The 19,551-nt window shown below is 41.4% G+C and overlaps 1 pseudogene; it reads right to left on the bottom strand.

The window, feature by feature from the left end:
- Nucleotides 1-18,220: 18,220 nt before the first annotated feature.
- On the bottom strand, nt 18,221-19,289 carry LOC101027788 (L-lactate dehydrogenase B chain-like; annotated as a pseudogene).
- Nucleotides 19,290-19,551: the final 262 nt, after the last annotated feature.

Genomic DNA, 19,551 nt, shown 5'->3' with positions numbered 1-19,551 from the left:
ATTTGAATGTGTTCCCCAGCATTTATGTGTTGGAAACTTAATCCCCAATGCGACAGTACTGAGAAGTGGGACCTTTAAGAAGTGATTAAGTCATGGGGGATCTGTCCTCATGAATGGATTGATGTCATTATAGACTGACTGGGTTTCTTATAAAAGGATAAATTTTGCCTAATTCCCTGTCTCTCACCTATTTGATGCCTTTTGCCATAACAGCAGTAAGGCCCTCATCTGATGCTGGCACCTTGATCTTGACTTCTCAGCCTTCAGAACTATGAGAAATCAATTTCTTAGGCAGGGCGCGGTGGCTCAAGCCTATAATCCTAGCACTTTGGGAGGCCGAGGCAGGTGGATCACGAGGTCGAGAGATCAAGACCATCCTGGTCAACATGGCGAAACCCCATCTCTACTAAAAAATACAAAAAATTAGCTGGGCATGATGGCGCGTGCCTGTAATCCCAGCTACTCAGGAGGCTGAGGCAGGAGAATTGCTTGAACCCAGGAGGCAGAGGTTGCAGTGAGCCGAGATCACGCCATTGCACTGCAGCCTGGGTAACAAGAGCGAAACTCTGTCTCAAAAAAAAAAAAAAAAAGAGAGAGAGAAATCAATTTCTTTTCTTTATAAATCACCCAATCTCTGTTATTGTGTTATAGCAGCACAAAATATGAACTAAAATATGGTTGAAATTTCTGATTGTTAAGTCCTGTTCTCAAGACACTTGTGGAACTTTCAAAGTAATAGCCTCCTTCAGTTTAGTGACTGTTGTTGGTCAGAGCCCTACTGAAAAATGAAAAATGATGGGCTTTTCAATGTATAGGGACCAGCAAGTATTGGAGGTGAGGAATGTTTTGGCACCAAAATTCAAACATTGATACTAAATGTGAAGCCTTCTTTACCAATGTGGGAGGTTGGAGCGCTAGGGGCTTCTCCTTCACCAGATCAGAAATAGTTTAGCCTCCTAAATTCCAGATATAGTCCCCAAATTTAATAGACTGTAATGGCCTAGTACCTTATGCAGGAAAATCGCTCATCCTTTCTCAGTGAGGTGTTTATTCACAGTTATGATGGACTGTGAGACAGTCTTGGTCAAGTCCAGTGAGGAGGATGCCATATATGTAACTCGACCAAAGCCAAGTTTCTGGTGGAAATGCAGGGCATGCATTTAGGTCCTTTTTGCAAAGACCAGACAATTCCAGAGCTATTTAAGTTTCTGATAGGTAACTGGGAAAAGGCATACTGTTGACCATCAAAGGCGAAGATAAATTGTGATTGACCTTCTTGTGAAATTTTTATGAATTGAACATGTTAGCCAAATCTATAACTACAAACAATTTACCCTTTGTTGTTTTGAATGTTGTTTACTAAGGCAACAATATCTGGTGGGGATGCTCTAATAAAGGGAATAGCCTTGTTAACTCTCTTTCGGCTACAGTTAGCCACCATTTATTAGTTAGTGGTTTTAAGCACAGCCCATATTGGAGAATTTAAAGACGAGTTGGTAGGAATCAGTGCCTTTCTTTAACTAAGTCAACTCTGAGAGGCCATAATCCTTCAGTGCCTTGCCTTAGCCTGTATTGTGGTATATTTACCTTCCACACCAATAGGGGAAGGTTAACTGATTCCCACTGGGCAGCACCCATCAATATTTTAAAAGCCTTAAGCTTGTTCCATGAGGTTACCTGCTGATTGAGGAGATCCATTCTATTAATGGGAAAAGGGGTTGAGAGTAGAGAAGAATTAGGACAAAAGCATCTTTTAGCAGAAAGTGGACCAATTTTAATAGTTAAGCAAGTTATTTGCCATTTAAGTAATCCTCTCTGGGGAGGTCGGAGGAGAGGTCCCTTTAAAACATGAGTGATTTGGGGGATTAAAGAGATTTGGGTACCAATGTACAACAGAGCCAGCCAGGATTACTTCTTTTTTAGATCTCAAACCACAGTTAATGTGGTAAATAATGATATTCTGCCAGAAGGGTTTCACTTCCATGACCATTGGATCCCTATGTGGAAGTGGGTTCCTGTTACTGACAGAGATAAAGTACAGAAGGTAAAAAAGTGCTTTGAAATGGGAAGCCTGGTTGGGTGCAGTGGCTCATGTCTATAACCCCAGCACTTTGGGAGGTTGAGGCTGGCGGATCACTAAATCTCAGGAGTTCAAGACCAGCCTGGGCAACATGACAAAACCCTGTCTCTACAAAAAATACAAAAATTAGCGGGGTATGGTGGTGTACATCAGCAGTTTCAGCTACTCAGGAGGCTGAGGTGGGAGGATGGCTGAAGTCCAGGAGATGGAGATTGCAGTGAGTTGAGATTCTGCCACTACATTCCAGCCTGGGTGACAAAGCCATACCCTGTTTCAAAAAAGAAATGGGAAATCTGCAACAGATTGTAACCTAACTCTAGTAAGTATTGTGAATGTTGCACTGATTTACCAGAGATTATCCAATTTGGGGCCTTCTTCCTCTTTAGAGTGCAATAATCCCTCTTGTTCATCTCAGGGTTCTTGCTTAAGCAGGGCCCTGGCTGTAGGTAGTTTGTTTGACCTAGGAAGGAGGTGACCTTACTGTTTGATAGCTATTTTAATTTAGGCCAGGTGGGGTATTGTTTGTAGAATTACCAGGCAACACTTGGCTTTGATCTTTCATGAGTTTCTATTAAATCTAGGGCATCTATGGCCTCTTTAATGTTTTATTATTAGCCATCATTGCCAGTAAAGAGGACATAACACATCTTTGTTGAGAGCCTTCTTGAAAAACAACTAGATGAATTCAGGACTTAATTCAACCTCCTGTGGACTTGCCAAGTCATCATACCACAAAATATGTGTTGCCTGATAAGCCCACTCCAACATCCCCAAGTAGTGGAGATCATTGGCCTTGACTAACGTTTTCTGTTGACAGTTGGCCTGGGCTGTTGAAAGGTCTACCACAGCCTGGGCAGCCTTAAAGCCATAGAAAAATCCATATCAAGAAGATATATTTGGGCCAACATCCAGAGTCTCTTCTGGGAATCATTACAACCTTCTGCACAAATTGTGCAGGATCCTTTAATAGAGATACCATTTTTTCATCTCATACTATGGCAGCCAACTATTTAATGTCAGTCTCCTTTAGCTGGAGCTAGCTCTTTGCCAGGTACATTCTTTCTTTCTTTCTTTCCTTTTTTTTTTTTTTTGAGACAGAGTCTTGCTCTGTTGCCCAGGCTGGAGTGCAGTGGCGTGGTCTTGGCTCACTGCAACCTCAATCTCCCGGATTTAAGTGATTCTCCTGCCTCAGCCTCCCAAGTAGCTGGGATTACAGGCACCCACCACGACGCCTGGCTAATTTTTGTATTTTCAGTAGAGATGGGGTTTCACCATGTTGGCCAGGCTGGTCTCGAACTCCTGACCTCGTGATCAGCCTGCCTTGGCCTCCCAAAGTACTGGAATTACAGGCATGAGCCACCGCTCCCAGCCGCCAGGTACATTCTGTATAGCTAGGCAGCCCTTTTTGCATTCAGTTTCTGGGCTAGGTCTTTAGGGACAGAAGGAGCCTCAAGGTGAGAGAGAGGATATGTCTCCTCCACCAAGTAAGAATTAGCACCTCATTTGTAGCCCTCCCTTTTTGCCTTTTCTGTCTTCATTACTTTGCAGGTGGTTACCAGCAAAGCAGAAGGCAAGTCATCCCAGTCACTATTGTGACACCATGCTGCTTTTTTTTTTTTTTTTCTAGAGAACATCTGTCCTCTTCTACAGGTAGTTTGGGGTCTTACTTCCTCTTCATGTGGCCTGCTAATGAGAATCTGTAGAACAAGGTCCAGCATATATATTGTGATTTGGAGCACATGTATAGCAGGACAATGATCTCTTTTAGAGTCCTGGGAGGAGCAGGGGTATAAATTTCCTTAACTTTAGTCACTTTAAGCAATTCAGTGGCTCATGCCTATAATCCTGGCACTTTGAGAGGCCAAGGTGGGCAAATCATTTAAGGCCAGGAGTTCAAGACCAGTCTGGCCAACATGGTGAAACCGTGTATCTACTAAAAATATAAAAATTAGCTGGGTTTGGTGGTAAATGCCTATAATCCCAGCTACTCAGGAGGCACAAGAATCGTTTGAACCTGGGAGGTGGAGGTTGCAGTAAGCTGAGATAGCACCACTACACTCCAGCCTGGGAAACAGAACAAGACTCCATCTAACAAAGAAAAGAAAAGAAAAAGAAATGCTTTAGCCAGCTCAGCACAAAAATTGGGCTCTCAACGTCCTTCCAAGGAAGGACTAGAATGACAACATTCTCAACAGCATAATCGTGTCACAACACAGAAGCCTACTAACTGCTTGCAAAGGCATCTTTCCCAACTGCTTTTATGTGACCTACCCTAATCTGATGTAGCTACCTTATTAGTTCCTTTGCCGACCATAGTGGCCCCCAAGGACAAGGATGTCCTCTCATCTCAGAAGACTTCAAATCCTTAGCTGAGCTAAGGGAGCTCCTTTCACTGTAGCTGTTATGGGGTCAGGGGCAGCCCACCCTTGGTCCAGAAGCATGAACTCTTCTCCTTTTCCTGTTCGGGACCATGGATCTTACAATTTCTAGCACCTGCCTAGTGAGGATCCCAGGTGGGCTGGCTGATCTTTCCTGGGCAGCTTAGCACTTCTGACCGTAAAAGTCAGTTCTAAGGCCGGACGCGGTGGCTCAAGCCTGTAATCCCAGCACTTTGGGAGGCCGAGGCGGGTGGATCATGAGGTCAAGAGATCGAGACCATCCTGGTCAACATGGTGAAACCTCGTCTCTACTAAAAATACAAAAAATTAGCTGGGCATGGTGGCGCGTGCCTGTAATCCCAGCTACTCAGGAGGCTGAGGCAGGAGAATTGCCTGAACCCAGGAGGCGGAGATTGCGGTGGGCCGAGATCGGGCCATTGCACTCCAGCCTGGGTAACAAGAGCGAAACTCCGCCTCAAAAAAAAAAAAAAAAAAGTCAGTTCTAGTGGTGTGAATTCACTAAAATGCTTGTGCTACAACTTGGCCAGGCTAATGAGGTATATGGGGAGACCACAAAAGCTATAGAATGAAGTACAGCAAAGAGTAATGCCATGCCAAATTGATGTAGAGGTATTCCAAATATTGAACCCCAATCACTTAAAGGTCTTGCCAATTGCTTGATCACAAGGATTTTGAGGCTGATCAAAAAAAGATGACCACAAGGTGGCAGTAGCACATAACAAGCTTTATTTGGGTGGCACTTGAACAGGTTGCTTGAGAGCAAGACTATCCAGAGACAGCTGTACCAGGTCACTACCTAAAAGGGGAAAGGGCAAGGGAACTCCCAGGGGAGAGCTGAGAGCTGAATCAGAGATGGTGTTTATTTGTGTAGGTGATATTACTCAGCAGCAAGATGGGGAATGTGCTAGTCCGTTCTCAGACTGCTATAAAGAAATACCTGATAAATAATGTTAATCTTCCAATAGGAAGAAGTAGAGTACATTATCATTTAAGCACAATTTATCCAGCCTTCTTGCAAAGAAAGCTATGGAGTCACCTTTTACATCTGAAATACCCGAAAAACCCTGGTTTTCTATTAAAATGTATTTTTATGTATACTGTCTGTGAAGAATTCACTGAAGCATGAATCACCTTATGAGAAGATAAAAATATATAAAAATGCACATAAATATAGATAATCTATATCAAACATACGTCTTCCAAATCTACAGCATACACTGGTATAAACTGTATTACAACCCAGCTAAATTTGAAATCTTGTTTCAAAACATTGCTCAGTATTAACATTATTTACCAAGAAGGACTTAAGGAAGTAAGGGGCACAGATTTGCATTGCTGAAGAGTATGTAAAAAAACAAAACAAAGAACACACACTGGAAATAATCAAATGCAAAAAGGTAACAAATTCATAACTGGAGAGCAAAGAGAAGAATAAGTATGATTTGCATGTATAAAGCATTGTTTTAATGGTCAAAATTTCATAGATCACTAATGTTTCTAGAGGTTAACTTCAAGTGGGCAAGCTGGGGTTTTAGGTAGTCAGTGGCCTAGTTCCTAAAGCCGCAGTATAGCATCTGTTTGTTAAACTGAATCTCTGTTGAAAGTTTGCTTTAGCTGCTTGGAGGCTTCCTTTTAAGACAAATCATATGTGGCTAAGTTGTTTTGAGGGAACTGAAGAACTTGATGTAGCCCCTGGCCAGATAACTCTGCCTGATTTTCTCAGTTATTATTTCTCTGGGAAACGTTCTTCATAGCACAGCAAATTCAGAGTGGTATTATCTTCTCGCCTTAATTCCCAGAGATTCTTTCTGTACTGGGAATCCTGGAACATACTATGCTAGGAAATTTAAAGCCACATGGTCTGTCTTGTTTTCATTTAATTATTGTGAACACCTAGAATCTTTCTAGGTCCTGGTTTCTATTGCTTAATCCAGTCTTTATCTCTAACTGCCCCATATTTGATCACCATGTACTTAGGGGCTCTGATAGCTAGCTCACCTCCTGATCCTTGAGGCAACATCCTTTTTCTGTTTGAACTCCAGTTCTCTCCTTGAATCCTTTGTAGATGTTTCTTGCCCTCTGGTCTCAGAATTCTCTTGGCTTTTATTCCTTGATTCATTTGACAGTTTTATCACTTTACCCTTGTTCCTCATGGCTGCCCATCAAGCCATGGGTATTAGGTGCCACTGTAATTTATTAGATTCTGGTTTTGCCCAAATACTGGGCATGCTTTAATAACAACCGAACTATTTCATTATTTGGATAGGCGTGGGTACGTTATCAAGCTGATTAAAAGGATATGGTACCCGTCCTTTAGAAAAGAACAGCTAAAACCATGTTGTGGATTATGGATTTAGCATAAAGAAAAATAATCAGGCATAGATTAAGAGTAAGAGGGAAGATTAATAGAAATTTCACTTCACATAACTTAAAACATGGCTGTTTTAATAAATGGAACTAAAGTTTCTCCTGGATCCCAGAATTCAGCCTGTATTTATAAATGTATAATGTATTTTGTTACTATTTGGTTTAACTGAACTTGTTGGGCTAGCTTGGTAAATGTTACGATTTTTACTATTTTCTACAGAGAATATTTTCTAATTTAAGTTGGAGCTATCTGTGCAGTGGTTTCTCTACAGTTGTACATACATGTTTTTACTATAAAATGAGCTAATGTATAAAACTCCATACCACAATAAAGATAGTAATACTTTGAAAAAAAAAAAAAAAAAAAAAAAAAAGAAATACCTGAGACTGGGTAATTTATAAAGAAAAGAGGCTTAATTGGCTCATGGTTCTGCAGGCTACACAGAAGCATGGCTGGTGGGAGGGGGGCACTCAGGAGACTTTCAATTATGGCATAAGGAGAAGGGGAAGCAAGCACATCTTGCATGGCTGGAGCAGGAGGAAGAAGGGTTGGGGAGGTGAGGTGCCAAACACTTTTAGACAACGAGATTTTGTGAAAACTCTATAACAAGACAGCACTAGGGGGATGGTGCTAAACAATCGAAAACCACCTGCATTATCCAATCACCTCCAACCAGGCCCCTCCTCCAGCACTGGGGATAACAATTGAATATGAGATTTGGGCAGTGACACAGCTCCAAACCATATCAAGGAGTTTCTGGGTCAGAGAGCATCAGAGGTCAGCATCAGCTTGGATTTTTTTAGCTACAGTGTTTGTTTTATCTATGTTTAGCAGATGTTAGGTATAGGTTTGTGGAGTATATAAAGCTGGCTAGCTCTAACTGGCCAATCTGCCAGAATCGGCTTAGTTGCTTTATATTTAAAACAACTGGATGTATAAATTTTTGGGCTTTTGAGTTAAAGGCCTGCTGTGAAGAAATAACAATATGGGGGCAATCTTCATCTTAATTATATAACAGTAGTGACAACACAGTTTATAATTGAAACACTTTGATATAGACTTTATTTCCTGGTCATTGGAACACTTTGATTGTAGACATTGTTTTCTGGTAGATATCAATGGCACACTTCCTCAGAGGGGTTGTTTCAGCATCTGGCCATATGATGGTGTGTAATGAGGCCAGAGAACCAGTAAACCCTTTGAGTATTGTATCTGATCATAAATGTTTTCCATTGTATCTAATAAGGAGCTAGAATTAAACTCTAAGTTCATAAATCTTCCAAACAAAAACTCAAAGGGAGAAATAACACACTTGCTGAAACAGGTGACTTTATTTTAATAAAATCAATGCTAAAGTGTGATAAGATTCTGGGCTATCATAAGCCAGTGGTTTGATATTATTTAGTCAAAGAATTCTTTAGAGTATGGCCTTACTCTGCCATCATGGTATATGCAGTTGACTCCATTCCTTTCCTTGTCATCTCATAAGACACTCAGGATCAAGTGATTCCTAGCTAAGAAACAAGAACAAAATCCTCCCATTCTGGATTTAGATGAAAACTCATGATAAAATGAAGTATAACTCCTGGAGGATACGTTGGTTAAGAGCCAAGCTTAGTCTATAAGGAATTGCACATGAGATGGCACACACATTTATGCTGTATCAAGGTCACTATTATCTTACTATACCAAACTGAAAACATCACTATCTGGAAAGTTGGACATGTTTTATTGGGAAAATTATTTTTCTTCCCTTTTGCTCTGTACTAGTAGGTTGGTTCATTAATAAATATGTGAAAACTTTTGTTTGAAAATAATTATTTAGGCCCAGTGCAGTGGCTCATACCTGTAAGCCCAGCACTTTGGGAGGCCGAGGTGGGTGGATCACCTGAGGTCAGGAGTTCAAGACTGGCCTGGCCAAAATGGTGAAATCCTGTCTCTACTAAAAATTAAAAAAAAAAAAATGAGCCGGGCGTGGTGGTGCATGCCTGTAGTCCCAGCTACTCAGGAGGCTGAGGCAGGAGAATCACTTGAACCTGGGAGGCGGAGGTTGCAGTGAGCAGAGATCGTGCCACTGCACTATAGCCTGGGCAACTGAGGAAGACTCTGTCTCAAAAAAAAAAAAAAATTATTTAGAGTATGCTTCATTCATTCATTTTGTCCGTAAGACTGGGTATAATAAGGAGTATTGTAAATTACTGGCTTTTTAATTTTTTTTACAGAGCTCTTAAGTTACCAAAGAAATGAAATTATTTCTTCCAGCAGATTCCAGATATTTAGGAATTCCAAAGGTTGAGATGGTAACATTCAGTAAGGCCTTGATTGCTATTTGAGCATCTGCCTTAGCTGATAGGAACACTTCTGGTAATTCAGATATCATACACAATTATTCTAATCAATATCTCTTACCTTCTGAGGTTGGAAACTCTATAAAGTTCATTTGCTACCAGATCCCAGGTAATAATGCCTTTAGTAGTCTTCCTAGGCTTCCTTATGTTCCCCCTATAAACAATTTTTCTGAAAAGCAACATATCTTTGTATTATATTCTGAATTATTTGATTTTTATTCCAAGCATGATAAGATTCCAAGGCGTTCAGTATATTTATTTTGTTTAAATTAGCTTGTTAACAATATGAAAAAGCCATCTGTTCCAAACGGGTTTATAACGTCAGGAAAAATTCACACACTGAGACAACGGATCACTCAGCAAGGCTAGTTTACTTCCTGCAGAAAGGGTGCAACTCGCCGGCAGTCGCCACAAGAGCACACCTGAACAAAGGAGACAGGGACATTTATAACTTTCATAACCTGATACAATCAGCCTGCTGCTGTGTCCAGTTCCCATTGGCTGGAACAAAACCTCACATTCTATGCTTGACCTGATTGGCTGAAAACTTGGAAATTTCCTGAATAGGTAAGGAGAAAGAAGACAAGGAAGAAGAGAAAGCCAGTCAGGAGAAGATCAGGAGGGTTTCTAAATAAGGAATGGCACGCATCAGAGTTTGGAGCTTGCCCAGTTCTGTTCAGACATGCCAGAGTAAGTCAAGGTAGCTGATTTAAGACATAGCTGATTTAGAGAATAAATATACATGGGTATATGCTTGTGCTAATATTGGATAATGGCCATAGAGCGAGAGATTGTAACTCCTTATAATGTAGTCTAAGATATAAACTTTGAAGAAGAACTTTCCCATCTCTCACAATTCCCTCCTCTTTTTTATTTCATAATTCTTCTTTAAACTTATCTAATAGGGTCCTTGCTTTATTGTTTGGCTTGGTCTTCCAACAGAAGTAATTTCTCTGGATAGGGTGGAGGAGGAGTTGGAGATAGGTTGGCGAGGGTAGTATTAATGAGCCTTTGCATGAGTCCTCAAACACAGAGTATAACACGACATCCTACAAGAAGTATACCTAATACTGACTGCTACCAGGGAAGTGAGAACTGATGACAAAGTGTCCTTCCATTTGCCGAACCAATTCTCTAGCCATTTTGAAATGGGGCTATTTACTCCTGAATTTTGGCTAGTTCATTAGATAGGGCCGTAAGTCCCTGTAAGGCTCTCTTGATACTTCCATCTGGAGCAGTGTTATTTGGAATGAAATTACAGCATTGGGTCTTAATCATTATGCAAACACCACCCTTTTCAGCTAACATCATGTCAAGAGCAATCCTGTTTTCCTATGCCATGACCTTAACTGTTTTGCAATTCCCTTAACAGCATACTTGGTATAGTTAACAAATCGCTGTAGATCATAATAAGTATAATTTATCCAGTCTACATTTTTTTTTTTTTTTTTTTTTGAGACGGAGTTTCGCTCTTGTTACCCAGGCTGGAGTGCAATGGCGCGATCTCGGCTCACCACAACCTCCGCCTCCTGGGTTCAGGCAATTCTCCTGCCTCAGCCTCCTGAGTAGCTGGGATTACAGGCACACGCCACCATGCCCAGCTAATTTTTTGTATTTTTAGTAGAGACGGGGTTTCACCATGTTGACCAGGATGGTCTTGATCTCTCAACCTCGTGATCCACCCGCCTCAGCCTCCCTAAGTGCTGGGATTACAAGCTTGAGCCACCGCGCCCAGCCTCCAGTCTACATTTTTATTTATTGTCACCTACCAAAATAGTGTTGATTCAAATCCAGCGGCTATCTGATCTCTGGCTTTAAATCCATTTGGAACTCCTCTTGGGACCCCAATTGCATCTAAGTACACATGAGAATCAAAGGACCCATATGGGGCTCCTCTTGTATGTCATTGGTGGGTTCCCTGTATCTTTGGTTGATGAAATGCCAGGGTAAAAGGGATAGCCAATTGGACTAGAGCATAAGTACCACTCCAGTTATTTGGCAGAGTGTCCAGTAAGGGTCCCCCACAATAACACCCACCATACATCTGCTTGGGGATGAGTAAGGGTAGACTGATGAGCCTTGTCTTGGAAGTGCCTGACTTACTGCATCCTGTAAGTTTCCAAGGAACACTAAGTTATCCCGCTGTTATGAGAGATACAAGGTGAACTTCACCTTGGGAGATGGAGGCTGTATGGCCCTAGGGGGCTGACCCTGCAGGGTGTTGAACCTCAGGAAATAGAGAAAGAACTTGGCACAATTAGTTATTCCAGGTGTTGGAATTCTGAGAACGAACTACTGTGCATTCCATGTCCACTTGATTTGAAGACCATCCAAGTTGAAAGGAGGTAACCTGGGCCTCTGGCCTACCATGAGCACAAGCGTAACAGTCACATTTATTTAAGGTGAGAACGGAATATTCCAGTCATCCCTAAACTTTTTACACAGGGGGCCAGTTCACTGTCCCTCAGACCGTTGGAGGGCCACCACATACTGTGCTCCTCTCACTGACCACCAATGAAAGAGGTGCCCCTTCCTGAAGTGCGGCTGGGGGCCAGATAAATGGCCTCAGGGGGCCGCATGCGGCCCATGGGCCATAGTTTGGGGATGCCTGGAATATTCAATCCATTCTAACCAGACATTTGAATCCTTATATTCTGTTTCAATGGCTATGATTTTCCTTAGGTCCTCTGTATCTACCATTGAGAGTTTGGTTTTGTCATTGTGTCTAGGAGGAGTGATTGATAAAGAGGTTGAAGGAGCAATAAAGTGCATTTTAAAAATTTCTTTAGGATTATTCCCTGAAATGTTGGCTCCTATGCCATAAATACGACTTAATGAAAGGGAAGAGTTTCCAGATGTTGCAATAAAAATAGTTAGCTATATAGGATTACATTGGTTATACTGACAGCTAGAAGGAGTAATTCCTTTGGTGAAATGGATATATAGTTTTAAGAACTGATGAAGACCTGTGGAAGCAGTCTATCTTAAACCTTTAGTGTTCCATATGTCGTTAGACTAAGAAGAACATAGAGATTCTGTTTTAGAGAGACATGAGTCTGACTCCTACCAATTAATACAGCTACTATTCCTTGGATTACTAGTATACTTAGAGGAACTCATTATGTCTTCCTAATCTGAGGAAGTCTAAGAAGGACAGAGACAGCCTTCCAAAGCAGCAAGCTGTCCCTGGTTATGCAAATCTTTACAAGGCATAACTAAACAGACATCAAAAGCAACAACTTGAGGTGAGCCAGATCTAATCACATTAATAACAAGATGGGGAGTAGTTGAAGGGTAGAAAAGAAAAAGAAAATATAGGTAGACTAAGCTTTTCTTAGCTTTAACTTGGTAGGGTCTGATCCCAGAACAATAGCCCATGATTCTAATGGTGATGGTGCTTTCTTGACTTGGGTGTGATGCGTCCATTTTTTTGTCTGCTCTAAGGACGGCAGTGTCAGTGATTAGCAGCATGAGGTAGGGTGGTCTCCAGGCTGGTGCTGGTGTACTAGAAATTCTAGGAGTGGTGCCTATGCTAAGAGCTCTACTATAATCTTTGTTAAAGAGCAGGTTAGTGATTTAAGAAAAACCTGTTGTGCTTTTGTTTTAATGTCCAGTTTAGAGAAAAACTGGATGATACCTCTTTAACTTTAGCTAATATGTTTACACACAGAATATCCTTTATGATTAACATTTCAAAACTTGCTTAAACTTTCAAAACAAAAATTATACAACATTTCTTACATAAATCTCTTTTTATAAGATTTTTCACAACTATTACTGACAGTCTTAACTTTCTAAATTTGTTTTATATCTTTCTTTACTAAAGGTGCATTCTTGCATCTATAACTTTCTCAATATTACTTTCTCTTCTTCCTAATCTCTCTCCTTTGTCTCTCCTTCTCTCTTTACTTCCTTGTCTCCTTCTCTTTCTTGCTCTCTCTCTGACTCTCTGTATCTCTCTCTCTGGCTCTTCACATCTACCGTTTCTTTCCTTGAAAAGAGAATACTTAGAATGAACATTAACTTGGCCTAAGTATATAACTGGGGACCTAAAAACTGATCAATCTCTTCTGCTACCCCATCAGAGTCATCTAATAATGGCCTAAGTTCTCTCTTTAGACTCCGGAACTTAGAAGCAGTTAAGGGAGCATTCACAAAACCAACCATGCCTCCTCCTTGAGGCTTCACAAAACTAACCACACCTCCTCCTTGAGGCATCTTCTTAGAGAGAAAGAGAGAGAGAGAGAGAGAGAGAGAGAAAGCTTTGAAGCTGAAGCTGATTCCTTGGAAGAAGAGGGGAAAAGAAAGTTTGAATATCTCTTTTGCATTGCTCTATCTCCCACCTGAGCCCTTTCTTCAAAGAAGAAGACTTGGGCTGGCAATGATCAGGCCTTTGAGACACTAGCTCCTACGAACCTGGGTTATACAGGGGAATTCTGGATTGGGTTCTGGGACAGCAGCCACTGCTCAGGAAGAAGGAGGAGGTGGTGATGCGAAGATGGCAGGAGCAGGAGCTGGGGCCAGAAATGAGGGAAGGTGGTCTAAAGGATCCCATTTACATGTGGACTGCTCATGAGTACAAGCTCCACCCTTTTTAAGTGAGACTGCTCCTGACTTTATTCTACTCTCTGAGTACTTTACTCCTTCTCTTAATGGGTAGAGGAGAACTGGCCCCTACCACCAACAGAGAGCATAGTCTATTTCTTCTTGTGAGACAGGGCTTTTGTTGTTGACATGTATTATTAAGAGTCGACAGACCTAATTCTCATCTGACCTAAATTTTGGCCAGACAACTGCAGACTTGTGGATCAGTTCTTTAGTCCAAATGAAACAGCAATACTTTATCATTTGTTACAGAAGAAATAAACCCTCAAGCTAGGAATCTCTTGTCTATTCCATCTACAGAAGACTCAACCCCTCAAGCTGAGACTCTCTTGCCTATTCCATTTTTATGGAAGACTCAATCCCCCAAGCTGGAAATCTCTTGCCTGTTCCATTTATGGAAGACTCAACCCCCCAAGCTGGGAATCTCTTGCCTAGTCTGCTTATAGAAGACTCAACTCCTCAAGCTAGGAATTTCTTGCCTTCCCTGCCCTGGGAAGTTGACCTGTTTCCTCCTTTCCCCTTTCTGAAGGTCCCTTACACTCTTTTCATTTGTACTGTCTCCCCTTGACTTCTCCACCAAAGGAGATTTAGGGCTCTCTTAGCGTTGGCGTGCCAGTATAATTCCCATGGCAGAATCCGTCCTAAGCTGTATGTAGCCACAGAACTGCAGAGAGGACCCATTCACTCCATCCAGCAATAGGACCTGTCACCATTCACACAAACAACACCACATTCACACACACATTCTACCCCTCAGAAGTTGACCACCAAGGAAGTGCTTTATCACCCCTTGGCAACATTTCCTACCTTGGCTAGTGCACGAGGTTGCCTGATCGAGGCCCCTGGCCACCACAGTTTGGAATCTCTTTGCCCTGTGTTGCTGAGAATCCAAATGTATTCCTCACCAAGTAAGTCCTGGCTCTCTCCCCCGGGGCCACCACAATAGGGTAGTGGGGTGCCTCCCCACAAAAGAGGACCAAGGACTGCCCCAGAGGGGAAACAGAATTCCAGATGAGCCTCCAAATTTGTTGGAAACAAGTTTATAACATAGGAAAAAATTCACACTGAGACAATGGATCACTCAGCAAGGCTAGTTTACTTCCTGCAGAAAGGGTGCAACTCACCGGCAGCCACAAGAGCACACCTGAACAAAGGAGACAGGGACATTTATAACTTTCATAACCTGATACAATCAGCCTGCTGCTGTGTCCAGTTCCCATTGGCTGGAACAAAACCTCACATTCTATGCTTGACCTGATTGGCTGAAAACTTGGAAATTTCCTGAATAGGTAAGGAGAAAGAAGACAAGGAAGAAGAGAAAGCCAGTCAGGAGAAGATCAGGAGGGTTTCTAAATAAGGAATGGCACGCATCAGAGTTTGGAGCTTGCCCAGTTCTGTTCAGACATACTGGAGCAAGTCAAGGTAGCTGATTTAAGACATGGCTGATTTAGAGAATAAATATACATGGGTATATGTTTGTACTAATAGCAGATAATGGCCATAGAGCAAGAGATTGTAACTCCTTATAATGTAGTCTAAGATATAAACTTTGAAGAACTTTCCCATCTCTCACACCATCCAAGCATATAACAATTGAAGTGCAGAAATAATTTTATTGTATAATTCCCAAAGCCCCATAGTATTCTTAAATACCCTTGGTTTTGGTCAGGCACGTTGGCTCATCCCTGTAATCCCAGCACTTTGGGAGGCCAAAGTGAGCAGATCACAAGGTCAAGAGATTGAGACCATCCTGGCAAACATGGTCAAACCCCGTCTCTACTAAAAATACAAAGATTAGCTAGTCTTGGTGGCGTGGGCCTGTAGTCCCAGGTATTTGGGAGATTGGCGTAGGAGAATTGCTTGAACCCGGGAGGCAGAGGTTGCAGTGAGCCAAGATCGCGCCACTGTACTCCAGCCTGGCAACAGAGTGAGACTTCAACTCAAAAAAAAAAAAAAAAAAAAAAAAACACACACACAAAACTGGAAGCAAACAGGGGCGTTGGGGCCAAAACAAGCCAAAAAACAAAAAGACCCTTGGTTTCCAGTTTTCCAAATCTTGTGGAGTTGGACATTTCTGAAATTGTGAATAGGAATCCCTGGATATAAGTAATGGGGCTTAAATTTCTCCAGTCAAAACATTAGTAGCCTTTTTCACAGCTTGGTGTGGAAATTAAATTTCTTTAGACATTTTACTGTGTCTGGTATGAGCTCCACAATGAATTACAGAAATCTGTTGGAGAAGCTGGAACAACTCTAATAAATTAAGAATTAGTTTACAATGTGATATTTTAGTTCACATTGATGTTAGAAAGCCTCTATTCCTTCATATTTGTTACGTAGCATGATAGACTCCAAATGCAGATTTACTATCAGTATAGATATTTATTTCAGGGTTGGTGACTAATTTAAAAGTTTGTGCAAGAACCGTGAGTTCTACTTCTTGGGCTGATTTTGTGTTTTCAGAGGATAAGCCTCTAAAGCCTCATGAGGAAATTCTGGAAATATGGCGGAATAGAAAGTCCCAGAAACCTATCTCCCCACCTAGACAATAATCAAACTGGAAGAATCTGTCTGATGTAACTCTTTAGAGCTCTGGGGACTTCAAAGTCTGAAGACTTCTAAAGGATTGGAATTTCCTTGGAAAGGCTTAGATAGTAAATTGTGGTTAATGTCTATCAATTTCAGCTCTTAGCATAGTAGCAACTACCCATCCCCTACTGCCAGCCACGTGATAAGCAGGTGTGCACATATTTCTGGAGCAACCTACACACAGCTTGTAGGAGCCAGGGTAGGCAACAATGAGCCCTGTCCTCCAAATATCAGGGATTCATGCTCTCTGATCACTAATTGGTGATTTTAATCACAGACGTGTAGACAAAGAGGTAGGTGGACATTGCCGTTGCACTTCCCAATATTGTTTCAAGTCCCACCCACTCTGGCTAAAGTGACTTTCAGGGCATCTTAAGGTCTGGTTCTCTTTTCTCTCCCCTTCATTTTTCTCTTTTTCCTTTTTTTGGGGGGACTAGGACATTCAAAAGCAACTGCATATATAGGGAAAAGTAGAAAGTAACTGTGCACGTCCAGGGAAAGTTACAGACTCAGAAAAGACCTATGAAAACGCTAGGTTTATACCTCAGGCTGCTCATTGGTACAAAGATAGCCTACAACAATAAGAAACAAAACCAAAACCAATAAGCAGTAATGAAAAACAGCAAACCCTGGGGGAGGGGCTCTGAAAAATCTCAAAAGACTTTCTCTCCTTATAAAAAGAGAGATATTGACTGGGCACGGTGGTTCATTCCTATAACTCCAGCACTTTGGGTGGCCAAAGCAGGAGGATGACTTGAGCCCAGGAGTTTAAGACCAGCCTGGGCAACATGGGAAGACTCTGTCTTTAGAAACATTAAAAAAATTATCCAAGTGTAGTGTTGCATGCCTGTAGTCACAACTACTCAGGAGACTGAGGTGGGAGGATCACTTGAGCCAAGGAAGTTGAGGCTACAGTGAGCTATGATCATATCACTACACTGCACCCTGAGCCACATAGTGAGACTCTGCCTCAAAAATAATAAAAATAAAAATAAAAACTCATTCTCATAAAAAATAAATGAAAAAAGAAAAATATTAAACTAATTAGGCTATTGATACGTTAAATTACATGGAAAGCATTGTCAAATAAAAATGATATTTAAAAATTTTTCAATGGTGTTTAACCTTCTTTATATTTGTATGGGTATCTGTTAGTAACATAAATGTTTCAGAAATCACATGAAGTTCATAGAAATTTGTCAATACCCTTGCTCTTTATGACATGTCCAGCATAATTTTGTTATCAGTCACAATTCCAGTTTTTATGTTAAAATGTTGTATGCAACAGAAATAATTAAATTTGTTTATCAAGTGAACTCTCATGAGATCTTTAACTTTGACTATTTTAAGTCTTTTGTCATCCCAGATAGTTTTTATTTTATTTTGATTCTTCTCTGAATGCATTATAGGACAGAGGCCTCATCTTCAAAGAAACTCATAAAAAAGGCAGGTACTCTGAAAGAGGAACCTCTGATAATTTGAGACCATGCCATTCCATTGAGTAAGAATTTCTAGAACTAGTAAAGAACTTGATGGATTTGTAAGTTGCCAACCCAAGATTAAGCAGAAAAATAATTAATTACATGACTGAATTAGCTGATAAGGGTGATTATCTTTTTTTTTCCTTTTTCACACTGCAATAGTTAATTTTATTTGTTCAAGAACTCATATTGCAAGCATTAAACCAAGCATAGGCTTTGATTCTGTGAGCCCAAATTCACATATTGAAGAAGATCAGAGCAAACTGCAATTCATGTACATGGATGAAAACTAAAGGCTCAGAGTTAATCACATTGTGGATTTTAAACTTCTACAGCCTAGGGCTCGGTAGTCACAGGTCTTTTAGGTCCTTCTGGATGTCCCAAAGGGTATTTGCACTTTTCTTGAGCTGAGCAACCTCATCATCCTTGAGCTTCTGGTTGATAACGCTGGTTAATCCCTGGGCATTGAGGAGACACGGAAGGTTCAGGAAGACTTCATTCTCGATGCCATATATCCCCTTTACCATTGTTGACACGGGATGAATCCTGGATAGATTTTTCAACATCGATTCAATAAGATCAGCCACACTTAATCCAATAGCCCAGTTGGTATATCCTTTTAGCCTGATGACTTCATAGGCACTTTCAACCACCATCTTATGCACTTCCTTCCAATGATAGTGATATCATTGTCATTTCCCATTTCTGGATTCAGTTCCTGAAGAGAAACACCTGCCACATTCACACCACTCCACACAGCCACACTTGAGTCGCCATGTTCCCCCAAAATCCATCCATGGCAGCTGCTGGGATGAGTGCCAAGTTTTTCAGCTGTAAGGTAGCAAAATCTTGCAGAATCCAGATTACATCCACTTCCAATCACACGGTGTTTGGGTAATCCACTCAGTTTCCAGGTAACATCTGTAAGAATGTCCACTGGGTTGGAAACCACAATTATGATGCAATCAGGACTGTACTTGAGGATCTGAGGAATAATGAATTTGAAGACATTAACATTTCTCTGCACCAGATTGAGACGACTCTCCTCCTCTTGTTGACTGACTCCTGCAGTTACCACTACAACCTTAGAATTGGCGGTCACAGAATAATCTTTATCTGCCACAATTTTGGGCGTCTGAAGAAATAAGCTCCCATACTGCAGATCCATCATTTCTCCTTCAAGTTTATCTTCCAAAACATCCACAAGAGCAAGTTCATCAGCCAGAGACCTTCACAGAATGCTGATAGCACATGCCATACCAACTTGTCCAACACCCACTACAGTGATTTTATTGTTTGGGACTGTTGCCTCTTCTTCTGCAACTGGTGCAATGAGTTTTTCCTTAAGAGTTGTCATTTTGCACAGGAGAGAGAAGGCTCTGGAGACCGCAGAAACAGTGGTACAGAGAAGACAATGTCAGCTGCCTCTCTTTTTTCTTTTTTTTTTTTTTGAGACAGAGTCTTGCTGTGTCACCAGGCTGGAGTGCAGTGGCACGACCTTGGCTCATTGCAACCTCTGCCTCCTGGGTTCAAACAATTCTCCTGCATCAGCCTACTGAGTAGCTGGGACTACAGGCATGTACCACCAGGCCCAGCTAGTTTTTGGATTTTTAGTAGAGTCAGGGTTTCACCATGTTGGCCAGGATGGTCTTGATCTCTTGACCTTGTGATCCACCCGCCT

Source organism: Saimiri boliviensis, chromosome X (genome assembly GCF_048565385.1).
Source record: "Saimiri boliviensis isolate mSaiBol1 chromosome X, mSaiBol1.pri, whole genome shotgun sequence".
In the NCBI taxonomy this organism is placed as follows: Eukaryota; Metazoa; Chordata; class Mammalia; order Primates; family Cebidae; genus Saimiri; species Saimiri boliviensis.
This window is presented reverse-complemented; position numbering and strand designations above follow the sequence as displayed.